Below are 16,126 nucleotides of genomic sequence, written 5' to 3'. Positions count from 1 at the left end.
TTTGTGAGCTGGATGAATAAACAGAAAGCTAAGTATGTTTTTGTTTTGTTGTTTGTTTTGTTTTTGTTCTCGTTAAGAAGGGTGATGATGAGTATGATAATGATGATTTATACATCAGGCGAATGAATAGAGGATGTAACATATGATTGACTGTAAGCCCACAGCCAGTGGTGCAGTGGTAGTTGATGAGGTAGATGGGAGGGTTATTGGCTTTTTTTGCTGATAGGCGGGAAAACTGTAAAGGTCCAGAAAAAGAGGTGGATATACTCTGTATACCCTCCACTACACCACTGCCCACAGCTGAGCAAGTGGGCAGCGATATATTGACATAACCAGGGCTGCCCCTTGAAAGCTGGTGATTCGAGTCATCAGTCGGAGACCCCTCAGTCAACTGGTATTGCTTCAAGTCAAGCAATTGTTGTTGTTGTTTTTTTTATCAGTACATTCTTTGCACAAAGCGTTATTATGGGTGCTTTCACACCTGCCCTGTTTGGTTCGGTTCAATCAAACTCTAGTCCGTTTGCACCCTAAGTTTGGTTCATTTGGGCAGGTGTGAACACAGCAATCACACTCAGGTGTGCACCAAAACAACCGGACTACGACCCTCTTGAAGAGGTGGTCTCAGTCCGGTTACAAACGAACTCTGGTGCGGTTCATTTGTGGTGAGAATGTGTTCCGGATCTGAACCAACTGCAGTCACATGACACATTGTTTGGGTTAAACATGAGCATGTTACAGTCCTGGAGGATTATTAATGTGCACCTCCTCCTGTACTGCCTTAATATGCACATTCAGCACATCCAATGCATCAAAACATTGTTTTCTAGTTGGAGCCGCGCCTCGTTTTCAAACTGTATGGTTTGACTAAAATGAACAATGACAGCAATATAGTCCACGATGAGCAGCGCTAAAATCAACCTGCGTAGTTGTCCCTCCATTGTGACATTAGAAAGTGTCACATTTATCTTGCAAGTGTACTCTTCTTCAACGTTTGCTTTACTTCCTGGATTTTTCCCACATGGAAATTCTGACCAATCAAGAACAGCTTTCTCACACAGGGCATTTGATCTGGTCCGCTTGTAAATGCTGCCGTGAGAACACGAACCAACTCTAGGCTAGGCTTGGACCAAAGTAAGCGAACTCTAGGTCTTAAAGCACCCTGTGTCATCCTTGTTTAGTTTCAGCACAGCAGCATTGAGGTGTGTCTGAGCGCCAGGTACTGTGATACATTACGTGCCAATGTTCTGCAACTTTTTCTCCCCCATCCTGCCAGATCAGCAGCCTCTCTGAATCCAGTACCTCCTAATTTACAAATGAAGCACTGTTCATCGCACTTGTAAAGGTTCAACCAACAGAGTTAAACCTGAACAAGTCGAATTATAAATGTAAAAAAAAAAAGGCACTACACTTTGAGAGCCATCCCATTACACAACTTGAAACAGTGCATCCTACGCAGCAGACTGGAAAATTAGAATGCTCTATATTGGGAACCTCAACCCTAAAGTGGTAAATCGGATGCTGCCACATGCTGCTGGGTTTTCTCCACATATCACTGTGCGTGTCATTGAAAGTGAAGGCAGGCCCTCGGCATGAAAGGAAGAATTACAGCACTCTGCCTTTAATAGACTCTGCTGGTGAATATGCTAACAGTTACACCTCTACGCTGCCCTAGCACTGAGACAGCGGCTATGACAGGCATGAAATGTCACTACTGAGACAAACAAAGCCAGAGAGACAAAGTCAGCGAAGGAGGGGACGGCGACATGCGGCACATAGTCACTATGGGAAGGTTTGCACCTCAGCTATGCTGTGATATTGTGTACAGCGGGCTCCTCTTCCTTAGTGACTGATTTTGCAGCTGTAACAAAAACATAGCAAAAAAAAAAAGACAGAGACAGGAGCAAAAGAAGGTGAGGCTCCCACAAAGAAACAGATGGATCCGACCAATGGAGCAACAAAAGGTCCAGGACCCAACATCCTTTCTATCTAATCTGACCCTGGCAAACAGCAGGCAGGCTGAAAGGAACTGAAAACGGCGCAATGACTGAGAAAAGTGGACGCAGCTTGAAATCACAAAACCCCGTAGTCACTAACATTAACCACTGTGGGCACTCCGGGTAAAATAGTATTGTCTGAGAGGCACTTTGTGTTTGAAGATGTCTCCTGTTTTTGTGCATTAAAAAGAAAAGGACGGCAAAGACAAGGCTGCGCCAGGAAAAGTTGATGACAATGGACAATATGCCGCTCTTTCGACTTAATAAAAAGTTAAAGAGGGGAGTGAATTATATATGACTATATGGGAAGACATCAGCCCGCACATCCATAAAATTGTCAGCTGTGTATTAACGATTCCCTTTGTTGAACTCTGTCCCGGCAGACGCCACCCTCTGCCGCGATCATCTGCGTGCATTCAAACACACTCATGCAAGAGGTTATCGCTCTCCTTCATTTATCATTCTCCAAAAATAAGCTCAACAAAAAGGATACAGGAATGGGAGCACTCTTCAGCGAGGCACTCCGGCAGCGATACCAATTGCATAAAGTCAAATATTTATATTGCTTCTTCTAAGACTGAGGAGCACGAGTATGTCAGCGAACTATAAATTCAGGGAGAACATGCTATCAGACAGTTTAGAAGGTTATTAATATTTACTCTGCATACATGACATCTTGCTCCGTGACCTTTAACACGCCGTGTTCGTGAGACACAACGCTCTGTTAGCATGGGTAGCATTGTCATCCCCTCCGCTGATTTCCATCTTCCAGCTTCAAATTTTCAAGTTGTTATTCACATGTAGTCACTTCTGCTGCATTAAATGTGCTATGAGCTCGGAGAGAGCACGCAGAGGGGACGAGAGGACACTGGGGCACGCTCAGAGACTCAGGACTGGTGTATGTGTGAAAACAGCAGCCCGGTCTGGGAGGCCGACATAGCCACAGAGGCAATTAGATACTTAGATGTCATGTTAAACATGCTCCCTCTCTCTCTGCTTTTTCCCTCTCCTCCCTCCCTCTCGTTCTGTCTCTGTCAGCTCCCTTCCTCCCTCTCAGATGGCTAATAGCACACACTTTGGACACTAGAGCAAAGAAACAGGAAGGAGGGTAAACCTTTAATAATCAGATCTTTTCAGGGGGAAAAAAATCATTTAAGTCAGTAATAAAATATGTAAACTAAACTTTATAAAAATCATGTGGAATCCCTGATTTAAAATGAAACTGTGATTTTAACCTCTTGAACCCCTGCGGACCCAAAACTCAGATCTAATTGTGTTGACAAGTGCTGTAAAAGCCCACAGAACGTCATTATAAATTCTGCTCAAGATCAAATTCTAGTCAAACATGTCAGACTGAATTACGAGCAAATGTGATGTGAGTGCAGCTAGTAATGGGCATCCCATCATTCTATTTTGCAGTCACGTACTCACACACTCTCCCCATCAATCTCCAAGCGGCGGTCAGTTTTGGGAGGACAGGAAGATTTTCTCTGACTGTTAGCATTTTTCAGGCTGTCTTTTTGGGCTTGCAATCATTTGACATGGCGTGAGACCGCCCGGCTGATGACTCTGTGCAATCTATTTCTGCACTAATCGCACTGGGAGGTGCTTTCCAAAACAGGTGACATAAGCCAGCAGATGCTGTTGGTTACTGGACGCCTTTGGGGGGCTGATGGGTAGAAACTATCCTATGAACATTAAAGGTACACTCCACCCCCCCCCAAATGATCATTTGTATATCAGTTACTCACCCTGTGTTACGTTGAATTTGGGAAGAAAGCTTTCTTTTCCTCGCATGCCTCCATGGCGAACGAAGAATCCAACAATGGAGATTATTATGATGCATCAAAGTCATAGGGGTCCACATTTAATTAAAGCAAAGCTATATCACAATATTGTTTACAAACAACTCATGAAGTATAAGACCCTGTTTAGACGACAACAGTTTCTCTAAAAAGGGAAAGGCTGTTCTTTGTGTTTTAAAAAACTTCTGCGTTTATATGATGACGTTATTGAAACAATCCCCGTTCACACGGAGCCGTAAAATCTACTGGAAACACTGTAGTATGCATGCCAGGCCAATAGGTGGCAGTGTAAATTTGCAAAGCAACACCACGGCATGATGCCATGCGCCTGCGCTGAAGCGCCTTCCTCTACAACACGGTGATTACAAACCAAAATAAAGAAGACACAATGGTGAAAGCACGCACAGATAACTTTGTCTGAACGGACGACGAGGTGGAGTTGCTACAGTAACAGATCTACACTTGACTTCAAATCAAAAGGGTGAGCAGCACAAACAGAGCTCGGCATTGTTGTCGTGACGGTCAGCATGCCTAGTGACTGGAACCGTAATGTGCATGTGCGAAAAGTCTTTCAGAGGAACTGCATATTGCAAGTTTACATGACAACTGAGACGGTGCTGTTTCCAAAAAGTTGCACTCTGGAACCCGTTTTCAAAACGTTGCGTTTTCAGGCATCCAAAACACTGCTGTCATGTAAACGATCGGCCAAAACTAACCATTTTGAGTTGAAATCGTTGTTGTATAAACGGGACCTAATTCGGGTCTCATTTATCCAGCCATATGCTCACTACTTCCCAGACAGACAGCTCTTTTCAACAGTGAGCTGAGCTAAAAGTGAGACTTACTTATGCTCTCTACAAAGCCAGACTCCATTAACAAAAACAGTAATTAAACCTAGCTTAACACTGGGGCTGTAGGTCTAACAATGCCTCGAGTGGTAGTTTGTTTCCCTTTTTGCCTAACTTTGCTGAATCCAAACTAACCCTTTAAAACACCAAAGTCACACAATAACACAAACAAACTAACCAATCGAGGCAGCAATAGACCAGCAGCTCCTGTGTTCAGTGAGGTATAATTACAGTTTGTCTTTGAAGTGAGCATAGGTAAGTTTTACTTTCAGTTCAGTTCCCCAATGGAAAGAGGTGTCTCTTTAAGAAGTACTGAGCATACGACTAGATAAATGAGACTTGGATGGTTCTGCATGAGTTGTGTGAGAGTTTGCAAACAGATGATATAGATGTGATATAGTTTGGCTGTTACTAAACGTGAACCTTACTTCAAATAATCAACAAGAATTTTCTCCATCTTTGGATTCTTAAACTCTCTCCCCGCCACTGACGAGATTTTCTGTCACTTACGACCCAATGCTTCCCTGCCATTGAAGAGATGTTCAGGCAATCTGTGTTTTACTGTTATAAGATAGGGGGCGCTGTTACACATCTTGACGGTGACAGTGACACACGGATGAGACGACAGAGGAGACGGAGACAACAGAACACTGAACGCAGCAACATGTTCCGCTATACCTCAATAGCGGATCTACCCCTTATCTTTTTTACGAAAATGCACAAATTCAAGTGTTCATAAAAAAGACATTGAATAAGATAGAATTAAATGTTTTTAGTGTTTAAAAACAGAGGATCTCTTCTTTAGTTTGATTTATATACTGTTTACATATTCAAAGAACAAATTATTCCATGGGTCTTGAAAGATTAGTGAAAATAATCAAAAATGCTGGCGGTGGCTGGCAACTTAAAAATAACACTCTGGCGGGGAAAGTGTTAATCACCAGAGGCATGCAAGAGAACAAAGTTTACTTCATGAATTCAACCTTACACAGGGCCAATAACTGACATACAAACTGTCACTTGGAGGATGAAGTATTCCTATAAGACTGCTGACAACCCCAAACACTCTCTTAAAGTAACTTCTTCATTTAATGACTTCAATTGTGGGCTAGCAACTCCTCCACCAGCGTCTGTGACCAAAGGATTGAGTCTCTCTGAAGAAGTGAAAATGTGTTCCTCAGGGTTTCATATTCATATTCTAAAATAAATGAGTATTATTGTAGTAGTTGCTATTAGAATTAGAACTCTTTGTGAATTTAAAAACACCAATGTGTTAACATTTAAACAGCCTCAGCTCCCATGATGCTTTAAGCCGAGCAGTGTGCACATCTTCCTTGTTTATCGTCCATCTTCATTAGAATTGGCTTTTAATTAAACAGGTAAGAAAGTGTGCAGTTGTTTTGCCCTTTGCGGACGAGGGAGATTGACTCCTTTCTCATAGTTTGCCGCTTGACTGACCTCAGTCTGTCAAGCTGTCTAGGGCTTAGTGGGAAATGTTGTTCCTTAAAAGCAGCAACTTGATCCTTTTTTTTTTTGTTTGTTTGTTTGTTTGCTTGTTTTCATCACTGTCTGGAAAAACTGGGTAAACCGCAAGACACACTGTTGAACAAGCTTAGCTGGATTTTTAGTCCTCCGCGTATTAAAAATGTCAGTGTAGTTTGGATTTAGGTCTCTGGAACCAAAACTGGGAGCTCCTTTTGCACTATTGGCAGCGGATGAGCCAGTTAATACGTGCGTTACCACCTACTGAGCACATGTGTAAAGCGTTTGATTGGCAGTTAAGTGGAATACATAAATTATCAAATGACTATACATTTTTCATGATGCCTTACCAAGGAGATTTTTAAATGTAAGAGTACAATATTCAGCTTCCCTCAGTAATGACAGCTTACTAGTCCCCTTTGGTACTGATTATAGATGCTGTTGCACATATTCAGCTGATGCCGGCTGATTATAGTGTGTTATCACCCCCCTTCTCCACAGTATCATCAATAACGATCACAATTTGCAGAATATCTCTTTGCATCACTGCATAGATATTTAATTCGTTATGTCCAATCAATTAACTTGTCAGATCAGACGTCTGAAAATTGGAAAAAATGAGGCTCCACTTCAGTGTGGTGAATATGAGCGCGCACAAATGATCAGCCCCTCTCTTCGCTCTGTCTCTCGTACAGTCCTTTGCACAGACCGTGAGTCATTTTCCCAGCCTCAGGGAAGGGTGTAATTGAAGCCTGGTGAAAGATAATGTAATTTGGAATAGATCATAAATAATGAATAGTCAGGACCCAACTAAAGTATATGGGAGGAAATATTATCTGGTGTTTTAACTGTAGGCTGGGTAAGTGATAAAGTGGATCTATCTCCAGTTAATACTGCTGTCTAGCCAGTGGGCAAGAGGAATTAAAACAAGCCAAAGAGTGTATGGTATAAAACCCCTCAAGCCAGAATGAGAATAAAACATCAGAACCTTCTGTCTTTGGCGTCACTTCAAACACGACATTAAGAACTTCTTAAATGTCGCCGACAGGAAAACAAGCATGCCCCGAGCAGACAAAAAAACACCCACATTTTCCGCTCTGGGGCTTTTTGACCCAAACGGCCAGATGCGACAACTCCATAAAACCATCTGACAGATCAGACTTGCAGACTCCTGCTGCGTCTGATGGAACCTGCTATTCACCATCTCTACCACGTCAATCCTCAGTGCTGGCTCATACATCAAACTCACACAGCAGTCCGTTAACCGCCGTCTCTTTCACCTCCCCGAGGTCGGCCCCGGAGAGATGAGATTCTGGGATAACAATGGCTGAAGGGGTGGGCCCGGGTCAACAATGACTGACTGCAGGGTTTAGGCCTTCTGACGAGGTTAGGCCCCTCCGTCTGACCCTGCTACCACCAGCGATCCCTGCGATCCCGCCTTCCCATGGCGCGCCCAGTGTTCTCCTCTGCTTAAGCTGATGGATAGGGGCGTGGGGATTGAACAGGGCAGCATTGATATCTGCTGTTTTGACAGTGATCCCTGTAGGCCATCACTCAGCACACAAACTCCCATCATCTCCTTCTCCTCTGACTCCTGTTGCCCTCTTAATCTGCTGTTGTCCTACTCCCTCCATCCGGCAAAGTCAGGGTCTGTCTGCCTCTGGTGGATTTACAAAGTTGTCCACCCACAACTGAGCCGCCTGGCAAACGGGAGTCTTCTAACCTCAGTCCCCTGTCCCTCATTCAGGATGAACAAGCAGTGTGTGCGGGGACAATTGAGTCCAGATATATTTTTGGCAACGGGTAATTTTCTGTATTTCAGGCACTGGAATTGAACACTGCAGGGCCTTGTTCCAGACCACTGAAGAGCGCTAAAGAGGGGAAGAATTTAACCGAGGCATTTATCGGAACTCAGCGCCGCATCAAGCAAATCCTAAAATAAACGATGGATTCATTTAAATTGCTGCCTGACCTTAACGTGATTCATCTTAATTCATTAGATATATGGGGAGGAAAAAGCTCAATGGAATGAGCTGTAGATTGCTTAAATGGTCCAGAAAACAATTACCGAAGAGTTAATAACTTTCCATTGTGGCTTGAAAAAATGTAAACAAAAGGGCAAGAGTGTAAATTCCACTTTCAAAATGACAATGCAGCTATAATAAGGGCATCAGAAGACGTATACTTACTCCATATAGTTGTGGGCACAGACAGAATCCTGCCTGTGTCCTCTAAAACTCAACCAGCCCTGTTGTTGATAACAATGCTGCCTGGCACGCAGCCAGTTTTTACCCTACGAAATGCCACCATTTGTCCTGAGTTGACAGATTCCAGACCCGGGGTGAAAACAACTAAGGAAAAAAAAAAAAAAAACAAAAACAAAAAAAAGAGCCCACGGCCCGCTGGCCCGGCCCGCTGTAACATCCTCGACCTCCATCACACAGCGCTGACTGCCATCTGTGGCTTGATCTTTGCATTCGGGGGAGGGGGCTGAAAGGGCTCAGTCATCCAGCAATGACAGGCAATGTTCCTCTGCTCTCATCCATCCTGTCTGGCATTGAATAAAGGAGCACACACAAACACACACTCACACGTACTGTATATACACAAACACACTCACTGACTGTCAGCATTATCATTGAGCAGGCCATTGCTTTGCTAACGGTAGTCATGCTCAGGTGACCAAAACATACTGGACTCAGTTGATATACCTCAGTGTGCCTCTAATTAATGTTTATTGACTCTGTGTGCTTGGCTTGCATTCTTTTCATTACAGATCTCTCAAATTCTATTGGCTAGTCCTTAAGTATTGGCCATATACATTTGAACTATATAGACTGAATCATAATCTCTGTTTACAATAACAGCTGGGTAGAAAACCCTCACAACACGTACATAAAATGAGACGGCAAATGAGTAAACACTACCTAAATTGGTGAGTTTCCAGACACTTAAAAAAAGGCTCATTTAAAACAATCGAGAGAGAGAGCACATGACTCGCACCTCAGACTCAGCAACAATGGCGACAAAAAAAAATGTGCAGACAAAAGTTAACGTGCAGCACTGTTCCTAAATGTTCTCAATAAAATGTTGAAACTGAGAAGTTTAGACTTTAAAAAGTACCGAAATAAGGTACCGCTTGGTACCGGTACCGAATTCCAGATACCGGTACCGTATCATTTCAATTATGAACGGTACCCAACCCTAGTCATGGACGGAATATTTGTGGCAGCTTTGGTCGCTCTAGTCGCTCATTATGTGAATCAATGAACGTTCGATCATGCTTGTCAATTTAAAGAACAGAACACGTATGTCATCCCATTCAAACCAAGCAAGGAAGACTTGCATGCTACATCGGAACATCTGCCTGCAATTCTTTCCTCTGTTACTAACATTACACACTTTAAAACTAACAAGACCGACCAACTACCTCCGCGACGCAGTCCCAAGCCTCATTCTTTAGATTTCGGTTTCTGTAACCAAACAGCGACACATTATAAAGGACTGAGTGGGCACGAACGCAAGTAATAAACTTCTCGATATCCATTGTCGGAACAAGTGTTCCGAAGTTACATGGCTTGTTCTGGGACCTGCTTCAGCATTCTGATTGGTTGTCGCCGAACCGCGTCAGAGCTCATTACCATAAAGTTAAACGAGTTTTAACTTCCCTCCGGACTGCTACGGTCGCTTTGGTCGCCTAAGACGCGCGGCTGATGACCATGTCGCCCAAGTCACCCAAGTCGCCCAAGTTCTCCAGGCTCTCATTGAAAATGAATGACTTCCGCTGTTTTGGAAGCTCTGGTCGCTGTTGGTTTGAACGTACAGTTACTCTGCTGTCAGACAGCCCTTTCTGACAGGAAACTTAAGTTGTTCTCAAAGCCACCAGACTCCATTGACAAAAAAACGGTAATTTTACGTGACAGAACACGGGAGCTGCTGGTCTACCGCTGCCTTCATCACCATCAGTTTGCCTCTTTTCACAATAGTACATTGCTTAACTCCCATCCCGGCAGACTTGGTTTATCCCAGGCAGGTAGGTAGGTAGATAGATACTTCATAAATCCTGAGCGAGTAGCTTTTTACACAACACAAGGTGTACAAAAATAGGTAAAAACATAAGAATAAAAACATGCAACAGTGAAATGATAGTCTCATCCCAGGATGATGTGGGATAATGGTGGGTGTGACTATTTGACGTGGGAACCAGGGTGAAGCCAACTTCTGGGTCGGCCTACAGAAAAACAGCATCCCTGGAGCACTCTACATCGGCTGGTTAGAGACGGCGACAGTCATGTCTCCTCCACACCATCTGTCTTTTGGTCGAGGCGTTAACTTTGCCGGTCGAAGTTCACCAAAGTTGAACTCCGCGCAGCGCTAAGATGCGAATTTGTTTTGCAAACAGATGCAAATGTTTTATTTGCCCCTTTGCCCACACTGAATGGAGGTGGATATTTGCCTGCATTAATTAGGCTCATGTGTGACAGTACCCTAACAGCGCAGGGGCAAGCTGCCCAAATTTCTGCTGGGTACTAAGCTTGCTCATCTGTTATTGGAGCGCAGAGCTAAAAGAGACTGCTTTGTTTAAAGATATTTCAGAATGAAGTTTTGTGTGTGTGAGTTTTAGCTCCATTCATCCCTTCAATAAAAGACCTGTCAATCAGTTTGAGAGTGACAGTATGCTCCAATCATCTCTATAAAATGTTGGTGTTTACACTCGAATCTCACATCTAAAATCCTTCCAAATATAAAAAGGTTTGGAAACGCAACTTTTCATCTGTTCATTAACCCTGAAACTGTTGCTCAGAAATCTGGTGGGGAGTTGCTAATTAAAGAAAGAAATCATGTTCATGTTCTCAGGAGACACAGGCCAGTGTGAGGATTGATGGTGAATGGAAGAAAAAATAATGTCAAGACTTCACTTTTTCTTGCCTACATTTCCTTGAACTCCCCAAAGGGTTGCCTCGTATATCTGCAATCAGCAGCTACGCGTGAGCCGCTTGGAAAACCAACTGTTTACTCTCCGTTTCTTTTCCTCACCCTCACACACACATTTCCCTCTCTCATCCCTTCTTTTTCTTACACAGATTTATTTACATTTCTCTCTCTTATGCAGCAGCTTGTTTACATCTGTTTCCCCTCATTCACTTGCTCCCTTTTTTTTCCTCCTTTCCTCGCTCTCACATATATACACAAGCTTATTTACTCACCACTGTGATTCCCTCACTGATCCCCTTTTGAAAAGCACTTAATTAGAAAAGCCTGCGAGGCTCACATGTCCTCCCCCCACCGCCGCACACACCTCCTGCCACCCTTTTTTTCTTACACCACCAACTCTTCTCTCCTTTTGCATCCTCCTTGTATATTTTTCCAGACTTATCTTGTGTCTCTGCGTGCTCTACCTGACTAATTACACTGAGAGATTAGAGGTGGTGGCGTAGCCCGGTAAACAACACAACAGCTGTAAGGACATTAATATTCATCTAGGTATTAATATAAGGAGTGCAGCGCAGGTAGGGCAAACCAGGGGACAGGGTATTGAGTGCAGGACGCCAGGGGGACGGTGTCTGGATGAGAAGGCGGCTGCGTCAACTTGCTCGACGGCACAACAGGATTTTAATTAAGGGAGACAAATTTGAATTTGAAGACGCACACAAACTTCTTTAGTTCAAGGGACTCTGGGAGAGGACACACGCTCATTAGCAACAGGTCTACTTTACAAAAGCACTTGTGGGCGGATTGCCGTAATGATCACCCACACATCACTGGCAATCACCAACTTGCGGATGTGAACCTAGGTCATCAAAGAGGCGACAATGCTTCAGGCCATCTGTTTCCCTCAAAGAGCTTTGAAGTGTTCTGTAAGTTTCTGAAAAAGAACTGCAGGATAAGAAGGGTGCGTCGAAATGTTTAAATAAAAGATGCAAGACTCCAGACTTGTTTTTCCCCGATTTACTGTAGCCATGGACAACATTTAGGAAACCTCCAAACCATAACAGATCCAACCCATTCCTCTGAACTTTCTGAGCTCATGGAAAGGAACTTCTGGTTCATGATTAAAACCACACGCCTTCCCTTATGTCTTTTGTCTGTCTTTGGATGTGACCTGGAGTGTACTGTTGTTAAATCTTCTGTTCAGACACACACATACACACATCACTGGGGGGGCTGACTAGTCAGTGCGTTCTCAGATACACACCCGACCTACTTACCCTGACAGCCGGGAGTGGTGTTGCATGCCCGGCCCGGAAAACTGTGGCGGTATTGATATGCTATTTATAATTTCTTTCTGCATAAATTACATTAGTCAAAATGGGAAAGAGGAGAGGAGAAATGGGAGAAGGGGCAGAGGCAACCTATTTTGTGCTGTGTGCCTAGCAAGTGTTATTGGATTTGTTTTGCTCTCTCTCAGTTCTCATTAAGACCTCGGATAACAAAGTCAAGTGAAAGAAGGTGAGTGTGCGCCTCTGCGCATGTGTGGGAGTCCTTTATGCACTGACAAACCCTCGTCAACAAGGCTCACAGAGATGACAGGCTTTTGTCACTGGTGGTGAGAGAGCACTTATGCTATGTGACCAAACACTCACAGATCAAGTGTCTATGTATTGACTTTGACCGGGACTAATGACAGTGGGGAGAGTGAAATACTGCAGCCCACATGCTGCTAATTGGCTTAACGTCTGAAGTGGACACGCCTGATTGGGCAGATAAAGGTGTACACTCCGCGACATGGTGGCTTAGTCATGGGGAGCTTATTCAAAAGGCAAACAACAGAGAAAGACGCTGCTCATCTCTGAGCGCTAACGATGAAAAGCAACACCATTCAATGAAAAGCACTGAACACAAAATAGTTGGAGCTTTGTTCTCTATCTTGTCTCGACCATATGTTCATTTCTGTCTATGTTCAACAAACATTATCTACCGGAGAGACATCTAATATTTTTCCTATCTGAATCAAATTCATTTCCGGCACTTCTAAATGGCCTTTTTTCCCCCCACTACTATTCTCAGGCAAAACCCATCCTGTTGCAAATGGCACTCACCTCAACAAAGAGCCTGTAGTCCATCGTGTAAGAAGTGTGCATTAGTGATGTTGCAGCATGACAGGCTTTATGCAAGTCCTGTTGCAAAGCATTTCTGAAACTAACACTTTCAGCTGACCTTGAACAGGTCTGCAGTCAGCCAGGTCGCCAGAAGAAAATGTTGGCCTTGTATGTTTCTGCAAACCACCGACACATTAGATGTTTACATTTCATATGTTCCATATCAGCGTTTCTAAAGGGATGTAGTTCTGAATACATGTTTATGAGCTGACTTTGTTAACGGGAGGTGGAGGGGATGGTGGATTGCACGAAGCCTTGGCAAGACAGCTGCAAAGCTGCAGAGCACTACTCCAGACTGACCAACAAAACCAGCAGTTTTTTACTGAGACATCGAAGGCGTTTCCAGCAGCAATGTGCCACAGAAAGTGGGGGCTTTTTTAGTGAGACATCAGTGGCATTTGTAGCCACATCTGTGCCAACCAAAGATGGTTGTGGTTTAGCGAGATATCAGGGGCATTTACAGCAGTATTTGTGTAACTAAAAGTGTTTGTTTTTTTAAAGTAAGACATCAGTGGCATTTCTAGTTGCGACTGCTTTATAAGGAAACATCGGTGGTATTTTTAGCCACAATTGTGCCACCAAAAGTGTTTGTGTTTTAGGGAGACATTGGTGGTATTTTCAGCCGAAATTGTGTAACCAAAAGTGGTCGTGTCTTACTGAGACGATGAGCAGCATTTCTAGCTGCTTTTGTGCCTGCAAAAATGGTTGTTTCAGTGCGATATCTGGGACATTTACAGCAGCGTTTGTGTCACCAAACAAAAACAAACAAAAAAAAAAAAAACAAAGCAGCAATTCCAGCTGCGACTGTGCCAACAGAGGTGGTTGTTTTGTAGCAAGACATCAATGGCAGTTCTAGATGTGATTGTTTTTTTGCGCATCTGCAGCATTCCCAGCTGCAATTGTGCCACCTAACGTGGTTGTGTTTTAAGGAGACATTTGCAGTATCTGAATATGAAATTGTGTCACCAAAAGTGGCTGTTTCTGAGCAAGACACTGGCAGCATTTACAGTAGCATTTGTGCCACTAAGAGTAGCTGTTTTTAGTGAGATATCAGTGGCATTTCTCATCACTATTGTTTTTAAGAAAGACATTGGTGGTATTTCCAGCAGCAATTCTGCCAACAGAAGTGTTTGTTTTGTAGGGAGACATCAGCAGCATTTTCAGCCGAAACTGTGTCATCTAAACTGGTTGGTTTTTAGCGAGACATAGGTGGCATTTCCATCCACGATTATTCCACGTAGAGTTGTTGTTTTACAGCTAGACACTGGCAACATTTCTGGCTGCTATTGTTCCACCAACAGTGGATGTTTTCAGCAAGACATCAGGGGCATTCCCAGCTTGGCACTGAAACCGAGTATTTTAAGCCAAACCATGATCTTTCCCTAACAATAACCAAGCGGTTTTTGTGCCTAAACATAACTACATGTTACATAAGGAAATGTAAAGTTATATCTTCTACATAATATCTGCTATATAATAATATATAAATGTTACATATTTGTGGTTTGCAGAAACTTATAATGCCAACATTTATTTTGGCAATGGGGCTGCTGTGGTCGACTCTAACCAAGAAAGATTAGATAGAAAATTTAATGTCCAATGTGTCACTGCATGTCTCGTAAAAACTTCAGATCTTAGATCTTAGCTTCTAGAGCTTAAGCTTGGGTCAGAACCAAAAATGGGTCACACTATACTTTGGTTCCCTTTTGACAGAAGAAAGTTTTATTGAGCGTGCATCCAAGGCTTGGATGCCAAACTTTGATCCCAAACTTTTGACATTTTTAGAGCCCTGGCTCTAACTGGCTCAACACAAAACCAGACTGAAAGGTTCACTTTTCATCTTGACTCCAATTCTTCTGAAGACAGCTATGCACCCTCGCCACAAAAACACAGCTGCCCTCATGCCAAGGTACCAAAAACAGAGCTCAGTAGCTTCCAGAGCCTGACCCAGGAAACCAATTCACTTATCAGCTCTCTCCATCAGCCACTGAATTACAGGAAACGTCTGCCAAATGCATCTAAACCCTGATCACTCTCACTCTGGCCAACCTTCCAGCTTTGACTGCTATACACAGTCTGAAACGAATTGGATCGAGAGAAAGGGAAGAAAAGAAAAACAGTCGGCATTCATTTATAGTTTGTACGGGAAAGAGTGCTGATTACTGCAATGGGACGAAACATTTATTGGGATTCATTCTGCTGATTTATTCATGTCAGTTCAGCAACTGATGGAGAGGAGTCAGATTGGAAGTGGCAGGTGGTGGAGCTCTTTTTCTTCCCATTCCTCCCTTTATTTATATATTTTTATTTTTTTTTTCATTTCATAAGCGACGGTAGCAAACACACGGCCGCTGATGGTCATCATTGCCAGGTTCAATAAAGCAATCACTGCTGAAAAATGGCAAACTTTCATTTCATCCTGTACCTTGCATTGCAATGCCACGGGGGCCGTTTTAAGATGTGAGATTTAATCAAGGCGATGGTGAGGCAAGTGGAAGTTCCATTCTAATCAGAGTTGAGAGGGTTATTATATTCATGCTGTTTTTTTTTTTAAGCCACACAGTTCGGAGCAGTATATCCCTCTCCATCATTTCCCATCAAACATCACCTCTTCCTGTGTAGCGTTTTGCAGGAGGACAGACAGGAGGGTTGGTAAAGAGCCCACCTTGGGGTCACCAATCATGTGGAGGACTTGTACATAACTCTGTCACTTCCTGACACCTCCCCCTTCAAATGGGAGAGGAATGGCAGGCATAAATCGCAGCCAGAGGCCGCCCAATCAATAGGCTGCCCAACTGACTGACGTGCCATTTGTCATAAGAGGCCCGCTCGCTTTTACTGTACCTGCTAAAGATGTGGCTATTCCCCGCATTTTATTCGTACACTAGAGTCCTTCT

The 16,126-nt window shown here is 43.5% G+C and overlaps 2 protein-coding genes across 4 annotated transcripts in view; one reads left to right on the top strand and one right to left on the bottom strand.

The window, feature by feature from the left end:
- The window catches only part of rpl38 (ribosomal protein L38), a 1,062,689-nt gene that overhangs the window by 597,988 nt on the left and 448,575 nt on the right, over positions 1-16,126 (top strand). The window contains exon 1 of one of the 2 annotated variants that reach the window (XM_049563155.1): positions 2,011-2,020. The exons of the other annotated variant lie outside the window; for it this stretch is intronic. The gene's annotated coding sequence lies outside the window, so the exon portion shown is untranslated. Of the gene's footprint in view, positions 1-2,010; positions 2,021-16,126 lie in introns of those variants that run through there. 2 annotated transcript variants of the gene reach the window in all.
- Positions 1-16,126, bottom strand: part of sdk2b (sidekick cell adhesion molecule 2b) — a 452,414-nt gene that overhangs the window by 299,897 nt on the left and 136,391 nt on the right. The window lies entirely within an intron of this gene.

Source organism: Epinephelus fuscoguttatus, linkage group LG20, assembly GCF_011397635.1.
Source record: "Epinephelus fuscoguttatus linkage group LG20, E.fuscoguttatus.final_Chr_v1".
In the NCBI taxonomy this organism is placed as follows: domain Eukaryota; kingdom Metazoa; phylum Chordata; class Actinopteri; order Perciformes; family Serranidae; genus Epinephelus; species Epinephelus fuscoguttatus.
Note: the sequence above shows the minus strand (reverse complement) of the source record. Positions and strands in the feature narration are given on the sequence as shown.